Below are 25,152 nucleotides of genomic sequence, written 5' to 3' on the forward strand. Positions count from 1 at the left end.
ATATGCTATATCCTTTGTATCGTAGTTGTAGTCCTGTCTTTAGACCCTCTATTATTAGAAAAATTTACAAAGCAAATATGGATAACAGTTGCATGTGTTTTGAGTACACTAGCAGGAAAGACAAATTGTGCAAGCCATCTAAACATTAAATGCATATATGAATCATTGCATTTCTACCTGGAAACCTGTTTAAAATGTGCTTTAAAGATCTCCAACATACAATTTTTACTTTTAATGAACACATTGGGCTCCAGGTCTGATGTGTCACTTTCCCTGAAATGCTTCAGTTTCATATATTAAAGGTTTATTTACAGAGTATATTCACCAGAACAATATTGCAGTAAGGGCCTAAGTCAGAACCAAAATGGTAAATATATATGTACAAAATATGTGGACACTAAGTCTGACATATTTCCTACACAGAAGCAGCATAGATTTTTCTTTTACACAGAGAAGTGAAAGAATACTAAGACCTTTACAGATTTGGACCACTAGATGACAGCATTGGTTAGTCAAAAAATGAATGATTTCTACAGTATCTCACTTATTGATATTAGCTGATGAAGGAGCATCAGATCCCCGGTGCTTCTGTTTTGTGTATTGCTTGATGGGACACTCAGAAGTCAGGTCTTGTTGTGTATTTGTCACACTAATTGTTAGACTTTATTAGGATGCCATATGCTGGATATTAGTCACTGTCTTTAGTGAATTGTGATTGTTTCTGTCAGAACAAACATCTGCTTGTGCATGAAACAGCAAGTCCAAGGATTATCCCTGTGGTATTACCCATCTCTGGTGAACTAGGGGAGTGGGAGGAGGTGGGTGTTGTTTTTGTCAGTATTTGGCACTGTCAGGATGGCTACATCACAGAGAAAAAGTGATATAGCAGTTTCTGCAACTGACTGCCTCCAAAATCGTCCAGCACCAGTATCAGTGCCAATTCATCACCATCTGTCGACCATCAGAGCTGTAATGATCTGTCGCTTGGAAATGGATGGTGCTTGCTGCGCCGTGGATGGGAGGTGTCCTGGCCAGTACTTCATTTCACCTGGCTGTCACACACAAGCATTCAGAAGAGCAGAGATGGTGGACAGGTTATAACATACCCGGGACTTTAGCTAAATCAGACAAAAGAGAGGAAGTCATTTGTGAGAAAGTGGTTTTTGGACACTCAGATGTTTAAGGTTTATGTTTCTTTTGTGTTTTGTCTGATATTTTGTCCTGTTTCATACCTTGGTCCTGAATAAACAACATTTGATTTGAAATGTATTTTTGTATAGTTGCAAAGTCCTTTAATATTAACTATAACTTGAACTTCTTAACAGTAATAACACACTCGAAAATATAACCTCTAAATTAGATAGTAAATGAAAACTACGGCTTACTGTGTAAATCTATATGGTATAGCCCAATGTCTTCAATCTCACTTATACTTATAGTGCATCACTTTTAAGACCAAAATTAGATCTCTGTATGGCTCTTCAAAGCAACTAAAGGCCTATAAAGAATGATGCGTTCTCTTCAAAGTATTACAGTGTCCGAGATGCACTCTACTTGGCTTTAATAATGTGAATTGATTTGATCATTTTTGCAACAGGTATAACTTTACAGCGCAGTTCTATGACGTGTGATGGGTGAGGTATTGGACTTGGATACTCAATCAATTATAATTCACTTGTATGTAACTGTTATGTCAATATTGCTGCCTTTTCCTGAATGTCACATTGTGCTCTGTAATGTATCAACAGCGACCTTCAATTTCCTGGTAATGATGTCATAATAGGAGTGACGAAGAGTACGTGCCATATATAGTGACCAGGCCATGAGTAAGGCAGAAATATTGTGTGGGTGGTGTACATAGGGATGCGTGCGGGACAGTTATGGAGAGCGTGACCTAAAACAGATGCCAGCAGGTTCAGGGGTTCCATTTTCCCATCTGTGGCCATCTGCTTAAGAGTTGCGGAGAGAGAGGGGTGAGTGAAGGTGGAAGGAGGGACTCTCGGCGGTATTCAAGGACACAGTCTTATTTGTCATCAATGTGAGTGACAGAGAGAGTGAGGAGACACTTGTACAAAGAGGCAGGCAGTTGCATAATCAGAGATAAATGAGCACATTGACATGGAGGTCTCAAAATGTCTTGGCTGCATATCAGAGACAACTAACATCCCTGACCTGTAAAAGTTAGTCAGACACAAATGATTAAAAATGCTTAAACATAAAACAAATCAAAGCTCTGTGACATCTGTTTCCGTGACTCTTGTAACCTTCCTGTCACTGACGTGCTCAAGCTTTGATGCTTCTCCTCCCATGAAAACTTCATTTGCTCCTTGGTGTGTGCAGCGCAGTTCTCAACACAGATGAGAAAACCTTTGAACTCCTCAGAGGGAATTAAGCAGCAGTTATTCTCTGCTGACCAGCTAATCTGTGACTCAGTATGTGTCTGTCTCTCAGGCTCTCTTTCCCTGTCCTCCCCAGTGAAAGAGAGGATCATAATTGTCAGCACTTCAATAGCTTGCTTATGACTTAAACCAATCTTCTTAGGATGTGCTGTATGACTATGAGAATGTGCCACTGCTGGTGTCTGGCAGCCATCTCCTGCACCACTGTGAGATTTTGGTTCTGGGACAAGTGTTAAGATTTGGGAATGCAGTAGCAGGGGTGTTTGAGTGTGAGTATGTTTCTTTGCAAATCTCAGAGTTGACATTCCTGTCACATCCCTGGCTCTCTTACTGCTCTCCACAGAGGCAGAGGGAGATTTACGGATCTCTGTCCTAATATTAAGTGGATTAATCAGGAATGGAGAGTCAAGGTTGTCATAAATATAAATTAGGTCTTTTGAGGCATAGGGCAAGATATGCTTCATGTCCACAAAGTGTAGGCTATTAGGAGTTTATCAATGCAGTGGATTAAGACCAATAACCTCAATTTAGAGGCCAGGACACACAGTCAGTCTTAATGATGCATTGGAAAGGGGTTAAACCCAAAGGTAATATGGACCAGCTGGCCTGCCTACACCACTCACTGACCCAGGGCATAATCCAATTGTCTTTCACACCTCAGGGAGTGAGGAGTTCAATGTATTTTGCAGTTTAACTTAGACTTTAAAAGCCTTTTTTGCCTTATTTTCTGTTTCTGTAATATATGTTGAAAAGACAAGCAGCATTGCTTGAGCAAGCAATGTGGTAGCTGTCACTGTTAGCCTGGAGGATAGTGCTGTGTTCCAGTTGACACATCCAGCTGATAAAGCCTGGATTCCACCCATCACTCCCCCAGGAGAGATTACCAGATGCTCCTATCAATCTCACAGCTTTCCCAGGGCCTGATGGTATATACCTTTTTGCCAGCAATCTACAACGGAAACAGAATACATGTAAACATTTGTACATGCAGAGAAACATATATTTATTTATGCAAAAATGTACCAAATTCAGCTGTTCTGGAACATCTGTTCCATCAACCCCTGCCACCTGCATAAACACTGCAGTTCTTTATCCGATGGCTGCACTCCTTTAGCTCTTAGCACAATTAATGAAAGGTAGAAAATGGATGGAATTGGTTTGAGATGAATATACACTAGACGGAGTGCCCATTTGTTTGCTGGTGTGGTATCTCTGGGCACCAGATGAGAGGTCTTGGTTGTCACTCCCCAGGAAAATCAAGTTTTCATACCAGTGAGCTCAGTACATGCACTAATCCATGCCATCACTCATGCAGCGCAGCTTTAAACCAGTCTGAAATCATTACATCGGAGCCACTGCCATGACAACCTCACAGATAGACTGATAGGGAAAGGAAGATGGGAAGAGGGGATGAAACAGGGTAGAAAGATGGTGGAAAATTGATTTTCCTTGAGCAGCATTAATCAAATTGACTGCAGAAAGGGCATTATCAGTTCAATGGATTTAATACCGCGTATTAAATGAGGACAAAGGCGTGACTGGCGAAGCGAGCTTACTTTGAAAGATGATGACGGGAATGATCAAAAGTCAATGCCATTTAGATGACATGCAAACGTCTCAGAGTTAAATTATTTGTACAAAACTCTCTTAAATGCATTACTCACATTCACTCTAGTATAAATGAATAATTATGTGGATTACATTCTTAAAATGCTTTTAAAAATGCATAAGTTTTTCTGCAGTGCTCAAGTGCTCAAGTCATTGAATAGGTCTACAACCTGTCTATGCCTGCGAATTAGCTCTGGTGTGTCTGCAGCTGGCACGTGCAGACATGCTGTTGCTGAAATGAGGACACTGAAGAGACAGAATGGGACAAGGAAACTTAAATTTATTCAGACAAACATTGTGGAACTGTAACAGTAAAACCAAACACTTCTCCATTTCATTAGAATTTCAAAATGATGAAAAACAAGACTGAAAAATGTGTTCACCATGTTCGCAGTTTGGACAGTGAACTTCACACATCTCAGTTTATTTAAATGCAATTTCACAATGTCACATTGCAAATCAGTGTCACATGGCCTGGACTTGAGATTTTAGTCTTACAAAGTAAAAATCTTATAGTCAAAGAAGCAAGAAAACGATTAGCAAATATGGTGATTTGGTTTGTATTTCTAAAGTGCTGTAAAATGTTTGTGTATCAGTTGAAAAGTGCATGTGTTTGTGTTTGTCTATAGCCCCACTCAGGACCATTCACAGCCAAAGAGTGAGACTGCAGTCAGCAGAACATGGTATTTCACCAACGACATCTTGAGAGGATAACGGGGGAACGACCAAAACGAACCTCAGCAGAGCAGAAATTAGCTTATTTGCCTCTTAAATGAGAGAATCAATATCTTACATTCAAACATACAAAAGAGAAATTGATGGAATTGAGCCAGTGAAAGAGGAGTGTAATAGATGTCAGAGGTACCGGGTTGGAGATGGAGACTGAGTGAAGAGGAGAGAGGAAGATCAACAGGAAGGATACAAAAGCCTGAGATAGATGGGAAAAGGAAGAGTGTCAAATGTAGTGTCTCGATCTTTTTTAAACAAGCTTCAGGGATAATTAAAATTTTGCAGGAGGACTTTAAATCTGTTTGATTGACAGGAGCAATAGCAACGCTGACTGAGTGACTGACAGGAAGATTTATTTATAGCTAACTACTATTCTATTATTCAAATGCTGCTAACATTGTGCCCATTAATCAATTTGTTTGTGTGGCAGATACAACATGATTTATATACCATTTTTTGTAGTAGGCTACTCTTCTGATTTTAAAAGACAAGCAGTATTTTCTTGCTTGAGTATCATTTCAGAGAAATGAACATTCTATATGGTGAAGGGACAACATTTCTATAGCACTTAACAGCTTACCTCTCACTCATCCAATTCTGACTAATTCTACTCAGTAAATTATTTCATTGCTTTCTCAGATAGAGTTAATAAATATAAGAGACTGATGCAAATGTATTTTCTATCAGTAGACACATCACTTCATACTGAAATAAACATGAACAAAAGATGGTGCTTGAGATTCTTTGATGAAAAGATGAACTGTGACCTGTAAGATAACAGTTTGTTTATCACAGAGGAGATTAAACACTAGTGTTTGTATTGCATTACATGTTCCAAGTTTAATATAATGATCCTTACGACAGGGACTTTCTAAAAGAAAACAGGTTCATTATATGTTAGTTAGCTTAATAGAATCCAGAGACAAATTTTGCTAATCTGAGTGATTATTTTAGCACATCAGGAGACTCCAGAGGGAGAGACTTGAACTTGCTTTAGACAGGCATCAGACTTCGATAGATCAATCATCATTACTTTCTCAGATTTTTCTCAGACACTTTGGTGCTGCAGCGTTTATGTCTCTATTTTCAAAGCTGACTGCTAAACTTTTATTTCCCTGTAGGTCTGTGTGAAAATGGAGGTGTTTCCAAGGTTTTTAAGGAGATAAAAATTCAAGGCAGACGGCCCTGTTTATATAAAGAACATAATTGGGCGAAAAAAAGCTAGAAAAATCAGGTCATTTTGACTAATGAATATTTTTACAAATTAATGAAGGTAGCCAGAGTGCACTGCTCTACGTGTCATGTAATCAACATTTCTGTTCTTCAAGTTTTGAAGAGAAAGAAAGAAGATTATATGTAGCATTGTGATAACAGCAACAGCCAAAATTATCAGTATAATATCATCAAGATAAGTTGTTATCCTTCTATTGTCTGATATGTATGTACAACTTGACCTGAACATCCAAATAAAAAACAATCATGCTTAAACCTATCTGTTTTTTGAACTCTCCACCATTCATCCCCAGTACAAAAAAATACAAGCAATTCAGAACTCAGAAGAGTGACAGTGATGCGGGAACACTGCAAAACTTCAAAAGCAGCCCAGTTGTGAAATACAGAAGAGAGTGCGAGTGTCTCGTTCAAAGACAGAAAACACAAACCAGAATTTGGCTTTCCTGGAAGAGACATCAAATATTTACTACAGTGCATAGTAGAGTGATATTCCTGGGCCTCACTGACTGGGACCAGAGGATCTGACCATGACACACAGAAACAGATGGGAGGCAAAGACAGAGCGAGGGGAAACAACTGGTCAAAGGGGAACGAGACAGCGTCTTTGTTAAGACGTGTTGATCTAGGCAAGATGGAGACACTAGTGGTATGTTCCATTTGAACCGGGAAGTCTGAATTACTGAGTTCCCAGTTGGAAATTCCAAAGGGAACCCCCTGAGGTTGGATCTTCCAACTTGGAAAGTTGGAAGATCCTCACCAACCCCAACCTCAAAATCCAAGATGGCTGCTCCGCACATCTACAGAAGCAAAAGCTGTCGTAATCTACTGTTTATTAGCACTTGTGTCTCAGTAAATCAATCATTCATACTTTCCAACTTCTATCCATCTAACATTCCTGCTGTTTTGTTTATGTGATGAAAAATGCTGCTATAGCATCGTATAGCTAACATCTTTTCTATTAGTAAGAGACTTAACATGATTAAATGGAACTGAAAATGAGGACACAAGCAAACAAGCCTACACTCAGGAGATCCCACTGCAGATAGACTTTACATTTATTTTAACAATGAATCATATGGCTCCCTGTAAAATGAACATGCTAATGCAGCCACACTTACAAATATTAAAGACCCAAGACTCCAGGCTGATGCTTCAGTTAATGGTTTCAGTTTGCCACTCGCTCGGGTATCCTCCAAAACAATACAACTGTGAGCAGCCGACACAAGCTGACTGAATGATACCTACACAGTGTGACATTGTGGTAAAGTGAACAAATGGCTGGCAGAAACAAAGTTAACATCTGTTATGCCAAAGAGACCTAGATATTTTTTCAGCAGCTGGTTGACCAAACAGGAAAATAAAGTGAGCGAATTAGATTTGCATTTGGCAGGTGAGTGGGAAGATTACCCCACTCAGGATGTCCATGCAGCTTAATGTTAGAAAAGTGTTTTCTAACACGTTTGTGTATTTTACTGTTTGTGAAATTGTCTCCTCTCTAGTGTTAAAAAACCCACTTTAAATGGTTACTGTTCTCTGTGCCACCTGCACTTCTCTCTATAATACACCTGTAAAAGGCAGTACACTTGTAACTGTGATTTTCACTATGTTTCAGTATAATGTTTAAAGAGAAGCTCTGCAGCAGTCCAGATTACACAGGCACAGAGATGACAGCCTCACAGTACTCCACCTGCATCAAAGAGCTAACTCTGAAAGATAGACCTACGGTACTTTGCAAATGGTGCAACAGTGGATGGATGGTGGTATTTTTTTTTTCACATGCATAGAAAAGGGATCGGAATCATTCACATTTTTGATTATAAGTGACAGGTTATGGATTATTAGAAATCTAAATCGTATATTGCATACTTGAAGTAAAAAAAAAAAAATAAGAATTGCATTCTTGAACAAAGCTGTCAGGTCTTTTCATTTGTATTCATGTCCTTGTTTTGTTTTTCTAATACTTCATATACATTTAATACTACATTTGCACACCCATGATGTAAATATTGCCTACAGCTAAAATCAGTGCTGTGGTCTTGTTGTCATATTACTCCACACACCAACACTGTCCAGTGCTGTCGTGACACTGGATAAGCTTGAGGGAGCCCTCCTCAGTACATCAAGGAATATAGGAGCCTAGAGGCAGAGAGGAGAGGAAAAAAGCAGCGACAAAAATATGAAAGGGAGAAATGTCTTGCATATTAAACAATGAGAAAGACAGAACAGACAAACAAGCCTCTGCGCTTTACTCACATCAAACTCCTACCTGCGGCCAAAGGTATCATAACGAGCAATCACTTATCACTGTGAAAGCTGTGGGACCACAGCAATACATCTACTTAAAGCCTGCTAGTCACCTTCAATACACGAAGGCCATCGCTCAAGCTGTGTATTGCTGTGAGAAAAAGACCAATATACTCAGTAAGGAATGACTGTAGCTAATGGGACCAATATGAAAGATGTCCTGGTTCCTTTAAATATAAGAAGCAAGTACATGAAATATACAGTGATGTCTTATTTTATTGTGGGTGTAACATCAAAGGCGAGCATGTTGTACGTGGATACAGATGTGTGTCCGACAGCTGTCACTCAGCTAAACTGACCTGTGGGTCTCCTTTGATTTTGAGGATTGGATCATAATTTTCTTTGGCAATGCAGTCCTACAAATACATAAAAGACACTTTCATTTTTTATTTATTTTTTAGCTTTTAATCATTCTGCCCTTGACTCAAACGTCTTTCTCTTAATCCAGTCAAAGTATTCATTTTTTTCCACAAACAACCTCTTTAAAAATTTCAATTTATAAAAACATGTCCATGCTTATTAATTCTGTTTCATTCCTGCCATCACCATCCTATTTCCATGTCGTACCTTGTTCCTCTTTTCCCATCATTCTCTCTGCATCAGGCTGCAGGAGGCAACACAGCCACTTACATTTTCATCACTTTCTCTCCAACTCCTGCAGAGAATATCCACTCACTGTGTCCTATTTTTGGACGCTTTGTGGTTGTGGAAATGATTTAAAGTTAAATTTTGTGCTCCAACATTTTTGTTCAGTACACTTTCACTTCTGCATCTTTCATTTCTTCCCCTCTTAACTGCTCCCGGCGCCCCTAAACCACCAACAACTTCATCATACTCGCTGTCAGACCCCATCAGGCTCTGGACCCCCCTCAACTCACCATCAGGTTTCTGGAAGCAGTAACACCACTCGTTTCATGCACAGCTCATACTTCTCCAGGTAGATTGTGCTCAGGTTTGATTGGTCCAGCAGGAGGTCAAAGTTCATGTGTAGCTTGCAGACAGGGAGGGGCATTTGTGAAAAAACTTGAGCATTTTCATGAAGGACAACATCCTGAGAACTAGTATTTTACTTAGATCTGGGAGGTTTTTTTGGCAGCTAATGCCAGGACATTTTTTCAGGTTTGCATCAATTTGGTCATTTGATGAATCACATTAAACCAAACAGCACATAAGAGTTATGCAGTAGGGGGTATAGCACCAGCAATCAGGCAGTGTATTTTTGGTAACACAGATATATACTGTATATATATAGGCTACATAACTTGCCACTCAAACCTGCCACACGAACCAGGTGAAAGAAACATGTTGTACGATGCAGTCATGCTCTGCACTGTTTCCATGGCTACCAACTGATTATGCTACTGTTTAAAAGTAGTACAATTTGGTCACTTGGGGTACAAACTACAAATTGTTATTGTACCTTTGATAGTACAAACAGTACTAACAAGCAATAAGCTTTTGCACTTCAAAAGGAACAAGTCTGCAAACAGACTGTGCCAAAAGTGCACATATGAAAGTGCATGAAAATTTTGTGCTTAAAATTTGACATAAAAACTCTGATCAATGTGCACTGTGTGAGTACTTTAAAACTATAATTCCGTACACAGAGGAAAGCAGGGTCACATCACCTAATGGAATTAGCATGTGCCTGATGCCGAGTCTTTCAAACATAGGTTCTCAACTGATTAAAAAGAATACAGAGACAAAAAAAACCTTAGTCATGCCGTCATACAGACGCTTTTATCATGTTCCATTTTTTACTCAGTAGCCCTGCCCCCACCCCTTCTGATCGCACATTCAAAAGACATGTTGTGGTTTCCCAATTCAAAAACACTTCTCTGTCAAGTCACTTTTTAGCCCTATTTCGCTGATTTTTCACCACAACACTTGGCATCAAGTATAAAGAGTAAATACAAACTAGATGAACAGTAGAGGGCGGTAATGCAAAATAAATTGCATGCACTCATTACAATAAATAAATCAAGAAGTAAACCCTACATCGTTGCTACATAACTTCCAAGTAAATAAGACTTGGTATCCCAGTTCATTGTCTAGATATTTCACCACTATATCACACAGATTTTGTTGGGGGACACTCAAAACTGAGAGAGAAGGGTTACAGCGAGAAACTGAGGCAAAGCTTTACAGTCAGACACACACACACACACACACACACACACACACACACACACACACACACACACACACACACACACACACACAGTTTGTGTGATGTTGACTTTTTACAGCTTATCATCAGATGGGATGTCAGTGAGGTGAGAGAAAACACGCACCTCTCAGGCATCAAACATCTCTCTCTCGCTTCCTCACACACACACACACACACACACACACACACACACACACACACACACACACACACACACACAACAACTGCTTGGTTAGTCTGCAGTCACATGAGTCACTGTATAATAACAACAGTATACAGCAATTACAGCAAATACACATTTTCTATAATATTCATTAAATTGTTAAATTTTTTTGATTGCAGAATTAGTTTAATTAGTCTAACAACAAAAATATGGAAAGTAGCTTATAATTGAAACATTTCATATTATCTTCAAATATAAGTAGATTCAATAACAATCGGAAGCAGAATGAATAAAATCTGTAATCTGCTCTCTGCAGCTCAATAGAAGTAATTTATCTTAAAGCAGGATTTAAGTAGAAACATCTGACCTCACTTCTCCAGCCTAAGAAACTGAGGTATGTGTCTGGTTCATGTTAATATTCCCTTGAGCTTTATTTTTTCATTCTCTCCCTTTGACAGTTTTTGCTGTTTGGACACAAACTTAATTTGTTCACTTTGACATTCCCTCTACTCTTTCCTACTCTGATTCTCCTGCTGCTCTGTCTCTCTCCATCTTTGCCTCTCCACTCTCTTTACACTTTGCACTGTGGCCCACGATGAGTCTCAAAGGAACCCTCTTTTCTGTTTCACTTGGTGTGACCCAAATTGTTTTGGGCAGTCACGGCACTGCTGTCTGTGATGGAAGTCTTTTGCTGGGCAGTGAGTCAGAAAGCTGGAGCAGAAAGCATTTGCACGCTGGGAGGTACACATACAAAGGCACAAGATACACAGAGACAAAATGTCCTGTTAACTATTTCTTTCGGCAGCCTGACAGGGTCAGGCCAGTTTAAAGATGTCTGACACAGACACAGAACTGACATCAAAGTTGTTCCACAGGGAATACATGGAGAACACTTGTACATTCACAGCACAAGGGGGCTTAGTGGTTAAGGGAGACCTTCAATAGAAGCCCCTGTGAGGGGAAGCATTCACCCTGCTGAAGTCATCTTGAATGAGAAACTGTGCCAAACAGCCCTAAAGGGAATAGACTGAGGTGCCTGCACTCTTTGAAATGACAGAGCAAAAACTGAACTCTGTACACAGATCCATAAATATATAAGATTATAACAGTAGACACCTCCAACATAGCTTTAGTATTTCTTTACTGCAGTATCTCAGTAGGACACCAAATACTCCAAAACTGATACATCTGTATTTAGTTAAAATCATAATATTGGTCAGGCTCTAGTGGACAAAAGCTCGCCCCAACATAATCTTGGCAACTGTGAAGCTTCCACTGTCCAGACTGTGTCACATGTATGTTGTTGTCTTTGTGAGCCTGTCTGCAGAAAAATTAAGTATAAAATAAAAAATGTAGTTTTGTTTCCTGCTTAATGGATCTACATCAATGTCAGAACTTATTCTATAAGGTTTGCAAACCTTTAGACGAGCATATGTTTAAATAAAGGTATGGGTAAACTGCTACCTGAAGCTTTTGCCATGATAGCAAAGCAGAAGGCAAATAGAGAGCAAACACTGTATGTGAAAGAGCTTCCATAAAGCCGGACGAGATGGGAAAGGGTAAGGCAGGTAATTCATCTTTGCAGCCAAGTTTTGTAGGTCATCCATCTGCCCTTTATGTAGAAGTGTCAAAATCACATATAAGAACAGAGTGCTGAGAGGAGAGGGGAGGATGACATGGAGATGGATAGAGCAATAGAGAGACAGGAGGGAGGGGAAAATGGGCAAAAGTGAGATTTAAACAACCATTGGCACAGAGAGTAGTGCTGGATATCTGATTTCAACTATGCTCATTGATTCGGCTTCTCATCAAATCCTGGATTAAATTCTTGGCACTTTGAGCAAGAAAAGAAAACCAAAATATGCTGAAAGCAAGAAAAAGGCAAAAAAAGAGACTAATGTTCTGCAGATTTAGGCTGCCTTAAAACAGTCATCTGTCAAATGTTTTTGCACTGTGCATGTTGAATATTGAATGAAGTCCAGCATCTACTCTCTTTAGCTGCATTAAAAGTAAATGTGAGAAAATAAAGCAAAGAAGACAGGATGATGAGAGGAACAAAGGAAGAAGACATGGAAAAGGAGAGGAAGGCAGTGTGTGGACTGTATATGGACTGATGAACGAAGGTGACAGTGTGTGTCAAAGCATTGGTTTGTGTGTCCCAGGGCTTCACATGTGCCCAGGAGGAAGTTGTGGTTAACAGCCAGGCAGAAAGCTGTGTGTTTCTCATCAAAAACACACTATTGATCTGAGCCACAAGTCAGTTATCAAACACTGGATCATGGCTGGGAATTAGCCTCCTGCCTTTCCTTTTTTATTTCTTCCCTCCATCTCCCTTGCTCCATCCCTCGCCCTGTCTTTCATGCAGTATTTGTTAACTCAGATCAATAGGGAATGGCAACAAGCAGAGCAAAGAAACAGCTGTATGTTTCTCCCTCACAGACACAAGCTCACATATTGAATTTTGTTTCTTTTGAAGACAATGAGTTGACTCATTGAGGCTAAAATAATTGTTACCTCCAATAAAGAAACAACTCAAACCAATACGGTTGTAACTTCCCATGCAAAACAATCACTAACAACTGATGCTGCAAACACTATTCTCTAGTCTCAGCCAAACATTCAAGCTGAAATACAGAACAAAACTGTGTGCTAAGGCAAACTGTGAACAACAACCTGAACTAGAAGGTTACACAATTGTATTGTACAAACAGAACAATTTAGTTTATCTCCAGACTTTTTCAGAGCTTCGTAAACTTCTTTAATCATTTTGAATTTCAAGTCACACACGGTTCTGTTGCACTCATGTAATTGTGAGACGGAAAAGCTATGCAGTGTCTCTAGTTTTGCTGTTTGCTGTCAGAGTTAAATGTATCAGACTGAGCTTTGGTAGATAAAAAATGCACAGGTACTGTACATACAGTAAATACACGTCACAATGGACAAGGAAGCGTCAAAAAGATAGAGGTACACAACTCAACTCAAGGACACTTCCATATTCATTAACACATCATTTCTGCATTGGTCAGCAGTTTTGACACATACACACACACACACACACACACACACACACACACACACACACACACACACACACACACACAGATTGATTAGCTGGCTAGCTAATGTTTCATAAGTTTCTATTTTATACTACATACCTCTTTGTTCTAATAAGAAAGCTCTTCCAATGAAACGTAAGAACAATAGTAAAACTTAACAAGACTTAATGACTTAATACTCTATATTTTAAGTTACAGAGGTGGGTTAGCATATCGACAGTGTAACAGTGAGAAGTAAATCTAAACAAAGCTAATGACTCACCAGTCTCTGCATTAAACTCAGTCATTTGTCTTGATGGAGAGCTTCTTACCAGTCTTCTCAGTGTTGTGTGGTGGTCTGCTGAGATCCTGACCAGTCAAACAGGGACACAGTCCATCACATTTCACTGAGACTGTCTTTCCATACTGACAGCCATGGAGCTCCAATTTACACTGTAAAAACACATCACGACCTATGGATCAATAAGTAGTCATATCAACATATAACATTACAAGGAATTTTAGATAAAGGCGCAGTGATAAATTTTAAATGTAGCACAGTCTTCAATGTTTCATGCACAGGTGAGGAAAAGATTTGCTGAGACAGGATTGGTTATTTATCTTCGATGAACAGATATGTCCATTAGGCAGCCATGTAGACACACCATTAGACACAGAGATGCCCAGTGACATTCTATTATTCACTGCAGTACAAACCTAATGCAATGCAAAAAGCAAGATGGACTACTTCAGAATGTAATTTAACAGTATAAATCTCATTTCAGGTAAGTGAGGGGTAAGAAATTGTTTGGACTAGTTGGGGGAAAAATCCAATTACGCAATCCCTCCAATAAGAATAATGAAAACTGAGATGGGTTATGTAAATTTTGCATATGAGGTGATGCTGACACGTTTTACCAGTGTCTTTTTAGCTAAAAATAAACATGTATACACATGTTTTACAAAAAACATGCCTAACAAAGACTTAGCTTCCACCAAACAGAATTTAAGTTCAAACAATTTTAATTCAAATCACTCAGTTGCAGCCTTCCCTCTTTTTGACAGCACTGCTAATGTTGCTTAATGAAATATGTTGACAAAAGAACAGCGCTCTGTTAACATCATATTGAATCATCTGTCTGGGGAGGGTGGAGGTGAGAGAGCGAACCCAAGAGATAGATGACCTCCCCCAGTCACTGTTGGCATACTGAAAACATCTGAAACTCTTTTCAACTCTCTCTTTGTGGATTAATATCATTGAAAGATATTGAAAGACCGTTTTAACACCTATTTATGTCATGCAAAAAAGAGAGGATGAAAGGAAATAACAGGTGAGGACAGAATCACCTCCACTTGTCCTTACTCTCTAAATAAAGCATCTCTGACAACTGTGTATGTGTGTGTATAATAAAGGTGGTAGCGTTGTCCTTAGACCATGATTCCTTTATCTTTTTGTCACAGCAAAGATGACATGGACAATAAAGGAGAGTGAGAGCAATGAGCACTTCAGAACTGAGACCAAAGATTGGTGAGGAAGAAGGTTTAATAAAAGATCCACTATTCCAGTGTGTTTTTTGGTAGAAAATAAACTTTCATATTACACACTTCGAGAGGTAGAGTGACAATTAGAAAAAAAGCGATGTGACAAAATAATATGAGTTTCATACTGACAAGAAGAGAAACAGAGGGGACATCTCACCCTTGAAGAGTATAGGTGAGGCCATCAGATCCACAAACAGGACTGAAGTGAAGCTTAGAGCACGGCCTACATTTCCCACGAGCACCTGTGACCCATCTGCTTCTACGGCCAAGCCTGCTTCTCCCGGGCTTCACACTGAGAGAGAAACAGTGGGAGAGCCTGAGTAACAACAACAACCAGGGTGAGACTAGATGCAGTCACAACTAATCAGGGAACTCTTAATCTATTGTGCTATTGTGTATCTGCAACATCATTTTACTAAAGTCCTAGTCAAGAGCATTTTCTCTCAAGATGATGGGAACACATGTTGTCTTTTGAACAGCCTGTGGTTGCTCTGTTAAACCTGTATTGTATATTTTTTTGACCACCGGGGGGCAGGAAGAATCACTGCTGCTTAACGTAGCTTTAAAAGCACAATTCATGATCAAAATGTAAATAAAAGGGTCACAGATAACACAAACCTTCAGTCGGGGATTCTTCATGGTATTTGGGCCTATGATGAAATTTATTTATTTAATTTATGGACTACAAACAAACAAACTACCCCAGTAATCAGCATTAACAGTATTTCTTACCTCTGCTGACCACTGAGTCACACCTACATGAAACCATTAATATTCTGTTGCCTGGATGTATTGATGCCATAGTGATTAAAACCATACACCATACCAGGTGAGCTTTTTTGCAAATCTCTCTCCCCTTTTTTCCTGTGTGCCTCTATGCTGACAATCTATTAAATAAAAGCAAAAAAATTCAGAAAGAAACCTTTTCTGGGACTACCCATGCACAAAACATCAGTATGTCTTACTTGGACAACAGACAACAAAACTAAATAATACAAAATAAAAACAAGCATAAAAACATAAAAATAATGAAATCAAGGTTTAAGGTTCAAGGTTCAGCTTTATTTTCATTATACAATACAGGAGAACACAATGAAATCACTCCACGCTACATACACACGGAAAATGTATAAACATATCAAATACTATAAATTAGAATAGACACAAACAATAAAACAGGCGATAAATCAAAGTTAAAAAAATACATCACTTAAGGAAGAAAATAAAAGAGAAACTGTATTATCTTATAAACTACATAATGAATGAAATGTATGATGTTTTTTCTGCAGTATGACAACTGTTTTCTTGCCTCAACCTTACATTCTTTTACATCAATATCCATGGTGATGTTATCGTCGTGGCGCCAAGGCACAGCTGGCGTTCAAGGTGACAAAGATCGAAGCTGCTCACTGACTCTGAGCATTATGTCATTTCACACTAGGCTCGCAGCGCAAACCCAGTTTCAGGTGGCAGACGGAAGGACAGAAAACAAATGAAGGTGGAGGAAGCTGCGGAACGAGACAGTGACAGTTAAAACAGAGACAACAGTGTGGATGAAATAGAGCTATAGTGGCGACAATGTGCAAAACCTGAGAGTGTAAAAGCTATGAGACCATGACGGAAGATGCACTATCAGCTTACAAGAGATTTACACTGGATTTTAGGACAGTGTAACACTGAACTTGGTGGATTTACAAAGAAAATAAAAGGAACCACTGTTTTCATTCATCTGGTATGGTGATCTTTTTTTTTTTTTTTTTTTTTTTTACTTTTATTACTTACACAGAGAGCAAGTCATCAGCATGTGGCTGCAAACTTCATAAGAAGAGAGCGGACTTGTCTCCACGTGGGGCCTAATGGGTTGTTTCTGAGCCACAGCTGGTGTCTGATGTGAACATTAACTAGTTCCTGGCCTGATAACATACTGCGTCGCTGTTTACATGCTTGGTTATTAGTGTTAAATCACACCATTAAATCTGCCTCAGACATGATGCTTTTTTCTTAATGCTATGTAATATCTTTATTTCAGCCTTTTTTTAATCTATTAATCCTAACCTGGCTAAATAAATGTTGAATGAATAAAATAAACATGCGTCATTAACTAAAGACTTGCACATGCATTATATATTTTTACAGCATACAGTAGCTTTGCATCACTCACTCAAGCTAGAAGAATGTCTATTTCTGGTCACTAAGCATTGGATTTTCACACAGGGAGTCTGAAAAACAGATTGCTATTGCAGAATAAAGATGGAAAAATTGTTGGGAAGCGACAGAAGGAAAATGAGACCCACACATATACAATAAAGGTGTCAAAGCTTATTTATATGGTATCAAAAAAACAGATCCACTGGGAAGGAAAGTCCGGTCATTTCCTTTCTCTATGTGACAAACTGTGAAGTCATAAAGCTTCACAAACACCAGCCTTTCCTACTGATGTTTAGGTTTATCAATTTGGGGCTTGGCGTCAGTGCTAGCAATGCTCGAGGTAACATGTCTGACCTCTTCACTTGAAAATGACATTTTCACTGTGAGGATGCGATAACTGGGATAAAGGGATGAGAGAGGAAGGTTAAAGGCAATTTAAGATGGGGAGTGAGTGGACTGAGTGTATGCAACAGCACACACCTGCAAAGTCACTGAGACAAACATCAATATCAAGAGATTCAGCAGAATTTTGAATACAAAATATCTCCTTATGCCATGCATTGAACAATACCTGCATAAATATGCCGAATAAAGGACACCAGGAAAAGTCAAATAATAATGGGAGGGAACGTGAGGGGAGAAATGACCGCATGACTGAACCACAAAAGAGAGGGGAAAGAAGAAAGATGTAGTGACACTGATAAGAGGAGAAGGTCAGGAGAGATGAAAGGGGTAGCGCTGAAGAATGACAACTATACGAGAATGGAGACTATGATCCATTTAAAACTAGAGTGAGCAGCACTGACTCATTAAGTAACCAATCCATTGTAATGTAGGGACCACTTCACCACACTCCAGCCACCTCTCATTTCTCTCTTCTTCACTCATCTCACAATTCTCTATCTATGTTCCTTCCATTGACTTATTTTCTTCTCACACAGAAAACATCAGAGTTTCATTGACAAGTTTGATAATGTCATGACATTGGCTTTGACACTGGCAACAGATTTCAGATAACAAATTTCCAGGACGATGGTACGCAGTATTATAAAACTCTATCAAGGTTTCAATGAAATAAAGCCTGTCGCAGATAAATGACAAAAAGGCAGCAAAATAAAGTAAGTATGTGAGTGTGAAATGAGTGTGATGACTATAGAAGGGACTCCTTCTGTCACGGGTTTTTGCGAGGTAAGTAGGACCCAAATGCAGCTAACACATGGGAGACGGTGCAGGCAGGTTTATTAAACAAAAATCCCAAATCCAAACATGAACATGGCATGAACGTGACATGAACAGACGTGAACAAACCCGGAACTGAAAAGGGGCAAACCGACACAGACAAAGGGGAGCACAAGGACTATATAGACAAGGGAGGCAAGGATGATTGAACACAGGTGAAACACATTAGGGCGGGGCAGACAATCACTACACAGAAACAGGACCATGACAAGAAGCAACACACAGACACTCAAGGAAACCAATACAAAATAAAACAGGAAGTGCAAAAACTCCAAAACAAAACTAACAAAAAGTGTCTGCCATAGCAAACCATGACACCTTCTCACTTTGAGTGAGTCAGCTGATTAAAGAAGCCATATCAGTGACAGTGGCTTACAGAGTATTATACTGTATATATCAGTGTGTGGGCTGCATTGAACTGTTTTGGATTGGTGATGGTAACCCTCACTGTACACGAGGTGTTGTGCCAGTATCATTATAGTGGATTATAAAGTAAAATATATACTCTACTTGTGTATATATTGCAGATATAGTGATGTTTTTATGTTAATTATTTATGTTGATGTTGATGTTAATTAAGATACATTGTACTGAACATACAATATTTTGATAAATCACTGAGATAAGCAAGAAGTAAGACGCTGGGTCGAAACTCTAATATATCTCTATTCAGTTTTAATATGAAATCTTAATGCAAAGTTAATAACAAAATCAAACTTTTAATTTGTGTAGACAAATCTAGCTAAATGTATTTCCAATGAGTTGACCATAACAGAAAACACTTGTGCAGGGGGGTGTCAAATGAACTCAGTCATAAGATGAATATTTTATGATTGCTGTGGTGCAGTTTATCCCTTGTGTTTCCTGTCTTTTTCACCCACACACCATCCATTATCAAATCCTTTTGCAATAAATCTTTATTTGAATCATCTTTACTTTGAGTCTGTTTTCTGTATTTGGGTTCATCAGTGTTACACAACAGAATATCATTGAGGGTTGCTGGACTACCAGTGGGCATTGCACACGCATTAGTGTGAGTATAATACAGTGTATACGGACGTTAATTGTAAACCACGTTGCGTTCATTAACTTGTAGAGTTGTTTAGTGTTAAATAATTGGCTTCTACTGCTTTTGTGCCGGCAAAATAGAGGTAGCACCGCTAAAAAATGGTGATTGGTGCAATGCATTATCTTTTTTCAGAGGCTGCAGGACCACAAATATGGAAGGAGGGAATGGAGATTTATGCAAATACACAATGAAACTAATTAATCATGGGCAATTAATTGCCATGGTGAAGGTAATGACTGTCTCATCTGTGAGTCACTATCTGCTAGAAAAAGACATTTGAGAAATTAGACACACTGCTGTATAACTTCATCTGACAGCAATCCAGGACATGTCACTTGGAAGGTGGTAGAGGGGACAATATGTACATGATGTTTATTTATACTAGCACATAACACACATTTGAATTCTACAGAGCTGCTTTGTCACAACATTTAAAAACAAAAGACAAAAGCTATTCACAGTTAAGCATACAAACAAAAATGATAAACAATCAATCATGGCATCTTATACATCCACATAGAGAAGAGCCGAAAAATAAAATAAAAAATAAATAACTTTGGTACAGCACCAATCCAAAATAAACAATTACAGGAGTCTGACAGCTTAAAAAAATGTCTGTCTTTACATGGAGTTTTTCTGTTATTTTTAAGTACACTTTCATCGCACTGTCTTACCAGTGATGTAGGGTGGGTGGCAGTGGTTTGAGCCAAGATAAAGTTATCTCTTTTTTTTTCTTTTTTGGACCAATGAAAATATATGCAGCAGGAGAGTCTTTCTCTTTTCCATAGCTCCCTCAGGGATCGTTCCTATAATATCATGCAATGGGTCTTATGTACGTGACTTTCATAACTGTCATATTGGTGACATTTAGTAGAGAGAATGGAGGGAAAGTGATTTCAGTAAAATTGATAGTGCAAAGTGCTTCCACAAAGAACACTACAAAGAAAAGAAAAATACTAAAGTGCACTTCATTGGAGCTCTTTGTTTGACTCCTCAGAACTGCAACTTAATTGAAAATACCAGCAATGCAGTGACAATTATTTTTCACATTATGTTTCCTGTCTTATTGCGTCCCTTGGTGGCTTTTTGCTTGATTATGTATTTTTTCTGACACTAAGCAGCTCACAACGGATCAGGTCCATGGTATTGAATCTGCCAATCAGGCATTTATTATATATTGGCATATATACATACATATATATTTGGCAGTATTTTGAATCTGAAACTTTCATCGTATTCATCATGGTTTTATACAAACCATGACAAATACAGAGACAGGCATTGGCACAGAAAGAGCTAGCACACTCATTAGTTCACAATGTAAAGCAGAATGGAAAGTGCCTGTGGTTGTGGCGCGCTACCTACAAATAGACTTATTTGTTACAGATTCAGTCTGAAAACCTGGTTTAAAAGCATCCATGTTTAATTGCTGCAAGACTTTCAGCTGGGCTCATTTCAGAAAGTTACATTACAGCACAAGCTTGAAAAAATAATTACAGGAAAGATTAAGTGTACCTTTCCCCCCCTTGGAAACCACAGTCTTGTATCTCTCTTTTTTTATTTCAAATCCAATGTGCCTTCAGACAAAAAGTGAGTCCAAAAGAGAAGGATAAGATAAAACACTCCATTCCTGTGTCCTCTAATACTGGACAGAGACCAGCACTGATTGGATAATAAAGATAGTGCAAGGGAACAGGCCACTTTGCCAACAAGCCTTTTCAGAGAAAAGGAGGTGGCCTCTAATTAATTGCCACAGAGCTGGACATGGGTCATTGGGATGTTTTTTCACAGTGCGTGTGTGTATTTTTGTACTTTTATCTCATGAGAAGCAGCTTTAGTTAGTTTTGTTTCAGACCTTAAGGGTCAGGATATTTTTGTGACCTGCGGTGAGTTTGACCAGACCTAATTTTTCAGGGGTTAGCCCTCAGGTTAAGAAAGAAATGTTGCCAGTGAAAGGTCTTCGTAAGGGTGGAGGGTAGACGCTTGTGTTGTGTTTGCGTTTGCTCATTGTATTTTCTCTGTCCAGCTCCCAACAGCAAATAAAGCAGTTTAAAACTAAATAAATGAAAGCTTCACCAACCATTCCCAAAGGATACATATCTGACTGTTATTAGAAAAATGAGCATCACTTTCAGACCCTTATAAACTAATTTAAAAGGTGCTTTGTTCTTTTACTGGAGGTCTGCAGAGTAGAGCAAGAGATGGAGAGAAAAAATCAGAAAGACAAACAGATCAGGGGGAGATAAAAACCTTCTTCTGTCTCTGCTTTGTGAACATTCCTCAGGGTCTGACCATTTGCCCTGTGAGAGGCACTGGAGCGAGGGATGACAGAGAGGAATGATGGAGGGATGAAAGCACAGAGAGGCCTCTGGGAAGATAAAGTTATAGAACAAATTTAATATCCAGAAAATTAGTATTGAACACGACCATTTGTAGTGTTCATTCCTGTGGCCACAAAACATGGTAAAGTATTAATGTGACTGCAATCGGGGAATGGGTAAGATAAAAAGTCGATTTTCAATCTGATTAAAAATGAGGCAGAGTAAAAAAGTGTGTGTTTTCCTCTCAGCCCCTCACCATTTATTTCGTAATGTGTCAAGGTCAAGTGGGCTTTGGGAAGGTATGATCATTTGCAGATGAGATGGGAAGATCAAGCCTCCTGATGTAGAAAGTGTAGACAGTTGTGAGGAGAAAGTTTTATACAGGATTACACAATCACATAAAAGCACAGAAATGGGTGTCTATTTGCCATCAAACTTGCACTACTAATGTTCGTGGTGCTTATTAATATCAAGTGTATTAAACCAGACATGAAGAGCATAAGCAGCGTTTATACATGAATGCCATGTTATTGGTCTCAAGCAACTCACACATTGCTGTTCAAGCTACATTGCTTTTCCAGTGATGCATTCTCAGATCAATAAATTCTTTCGGACATCCAGCTACAAAATAAACCAGACTAAAGGCAATGGCTTAATCAATAAATTGTCCTCCAGTAGTTGGGATCAGCTGGCTGTTTAGACAGATTTCTTCAAGCGTGGTATTAAAGTCATAACAGACCCAGAGAAGTAAAAGCCAACCTTCAGTCTATACAGTGCTATCTGTAGCATTCAAAGCCTACTTCATAATTGAAAATAAATTGAATATATCCTTATATATCATATTAATCATAAATTACTGCTTTTTTAATTGCACATAACTGTACTTTCCCAAGGACAGTTGGGGGACTCTTTCCAGATCAGACTCACATCACTGGTCATTTTCTGTCTCACAGAAAACACTGTGACTGCTTCAAGCCTGAATAAAAAAGATTACTGGTTTCCTTCCTAACAGACAGTTTTGAAGAATATTTCAATGCATCAGAGTTTCATATTGTTATATTTTAGGCCAAGGTGTGTGACCACAGTGGGACACAAGATTGGGAAAATAATAAATATCAAGCCTCCTTAAACTGGGGCATCTAAAATTTAACAAATTAGCTATTTTATGAGAGACAGTGAGGGGATCTGTTTTCCACACAGCAGTCAAAAGCTAATCGCATGACTTTAACACTAATACCAAAAGCTATCCTTGTAATGACTAAATACATAATAAGATCAACATCAATAATGGCCAAATATGCACTTCAAGCTAATGGAGCTAGATGTATGCTCACGGGAAATAAAGATCAACAATTAAGTACACACTAATTTGGCATAATACAGGACTAAATTCAAACCCATACACAGTCCAACACTGAATGAGTGTGTGTATGACTAAAAAAACTGGTATGCACTTTAACTGCTCAAGGTCAGAGGGAAGGACACACTTCCTTATCATCAACTAATCAGGGGCCATATTTATGAAAACCTGTAAGGCCATGCAGGAGCTGTTTAATAAAGCAGGAAGCCTGTCAAGGTTGTGTTGAGTTGGTCTTTGGTTTGGCCATTTAAGGATTTATTTTAAAAAAAGACGTGCTGAACCTGTGATTCTGTCTGTGTGGTAGGAAGCGTTGACTTTGTGCATTCGAGTGTGTGTGTGTGTGTGTGTATGTGTGTGTGTGTGCGCTCATGCCTGCATGCCAGTAGGATGGTTATATCCTTCCTATTACACAGTCAGCTTTGATATCACTTATACTCCAAATCCCAGAGAGAAAGCACACTGACTTCAGAGAAAAACAACTGACTCCCAGCGACTGGCAGACAAGACTGAAACGTTGCTTTAGTTCTACGACAACAAAAAATTCAATGACAGAATACAAATGACAGTAAAGTATGTTGGGGAATACTCATCTGTGTGTTCCTGGCTAAATGAGACACATGTGGAGTCAACTTAACCACTTTTAGACAAATTTCATGTTTATATCCAGAGTATCGTCTGGTATACACATATAAAGGTTTTAGTCCTAAAATCCAACTTCACTTCTGCTTTCTGTGACAAGCTAAGGCAGTATTCAAATTGCTTCTGACCACACTCACATTAAAGCAACCCACAGAATGTATAAGTTGCTACGCCAACACAGATTCTCTGGGGTTAAATTCCCGTCCACTAATGCAAAGTTTCCAGTCTTGATCCATTATTAGCATTAGAACCATTAGCATTCTCTATTGTACACCAGGAATGGAGGTGGCTGCCTTTACTGTAACTGGACAAGGGCTGCAACTCAAGATTATTTTTTATCATCAATTTATTTGCATTGCATTTTTTCAAGTAACCAATTGATTGCTTGGCTCATAAAATGCCAGAAAACAGAGAAAATACCTGTCAAGACCAACAAAATAATCAAAATAGTTGCTGATTAACTTTCTGTTAGTCGACTAGTTGATTCATTGTTTTAGCTCTAAGCTGGACGTTAACATTACTTTGGTTACTTTGTTGCCTTAAATTACCACTTGTTGTTTTCACAAAAAAACAGATAAACGCTGCATTACTTTCTGTCTGTCCATGCATACCTGTAGCACACACCGCCCTCTGTCTGTGTGCCGTCTCTCAGTTGTCTGGCTACAATAATCTGCGGCGCAACCTTGATTAACATAATGCTAATCAGCTGCAGAAAAACACAATGCCAATGGGTCGAAAGATTGATTCTTTGGCACAGATGCAATGCCCCTTTTGCTGCTGCAGTTTAGCATAGCTAGACACCGTGCCTCAACTGAGCCCTGTGTTAATTAAGGCACAACAGTGTGACTGGGAAGCCTTTCTGGCTGCAGGCTCTGTATTTCCTCCAGAGACAGAGCAGAGCTTTAGGGCTGGCCTCCAAACACACTGCAGATACTCAACCAACTGAAAATCTTCTCCTTTGTCACAACTTCGAGTCTGTGTCTTTTTATCAGCTAACTATAGCCATACCAGTCTTTACAATACACACCTATCATTTTTTCTGTTTTATATACAGGCATGTGTGTTGTTTACCTCTTAAAATGGCCAGTTAAGCATCGTGTAAACACCAGGGCGAGAGCTTCATCGATTCACAGCTTCATTTTGGACTGAGCTTGTTTGTTGTTGACTTTGGTTCTGCTCATAAATTGTAGTGG

At 38.9% G+C, this 25,152-nt stretch overlaps 1 long non-coding RNA gene across 2 annotated transcripts in view; it reads right to left on the reverse strand.

The window, feature by feature from the left end:
• Nucleotides 1-15,352: 15,352 nt before the first annotated feature.
• The window catches only part of LOC130173804 (uncharacterized), a 45,870-nt gene continuing 36,070 nt past the window's right edge, over nt 15,353-25,152 (reverse strand). Inside the window, exon 5 of one of the 2 annotated variants that reach the window (XR_008828496.1) lies at nt 15,353-15,475. This is a non-coding gene — a long non-coding RNA (uncharacterized LOC130173804). Of the gene's footprint in view, nt 15,476-16,258; nt 16,692-25,152 lie in introns of those variants that run through there. The other variant, XR_008828495.1, reaches the window with a different exon arrangement.

This window comes from Seriola aureovittata, chromosome 8 (genome assembly GCF_021018895.1).
Source record: "Seriola aureovittata isolate HTS-2021-v1 ecotype China chromosome 8, ASM2101889v1, whole genome shotgun sequence".
Taxonomy (NCBI): Eukaryota; Metazoa; Chordata; class Actinopteri; order Carangiformes; family Carangidae; genus Seriola; species Seriola aureovittata.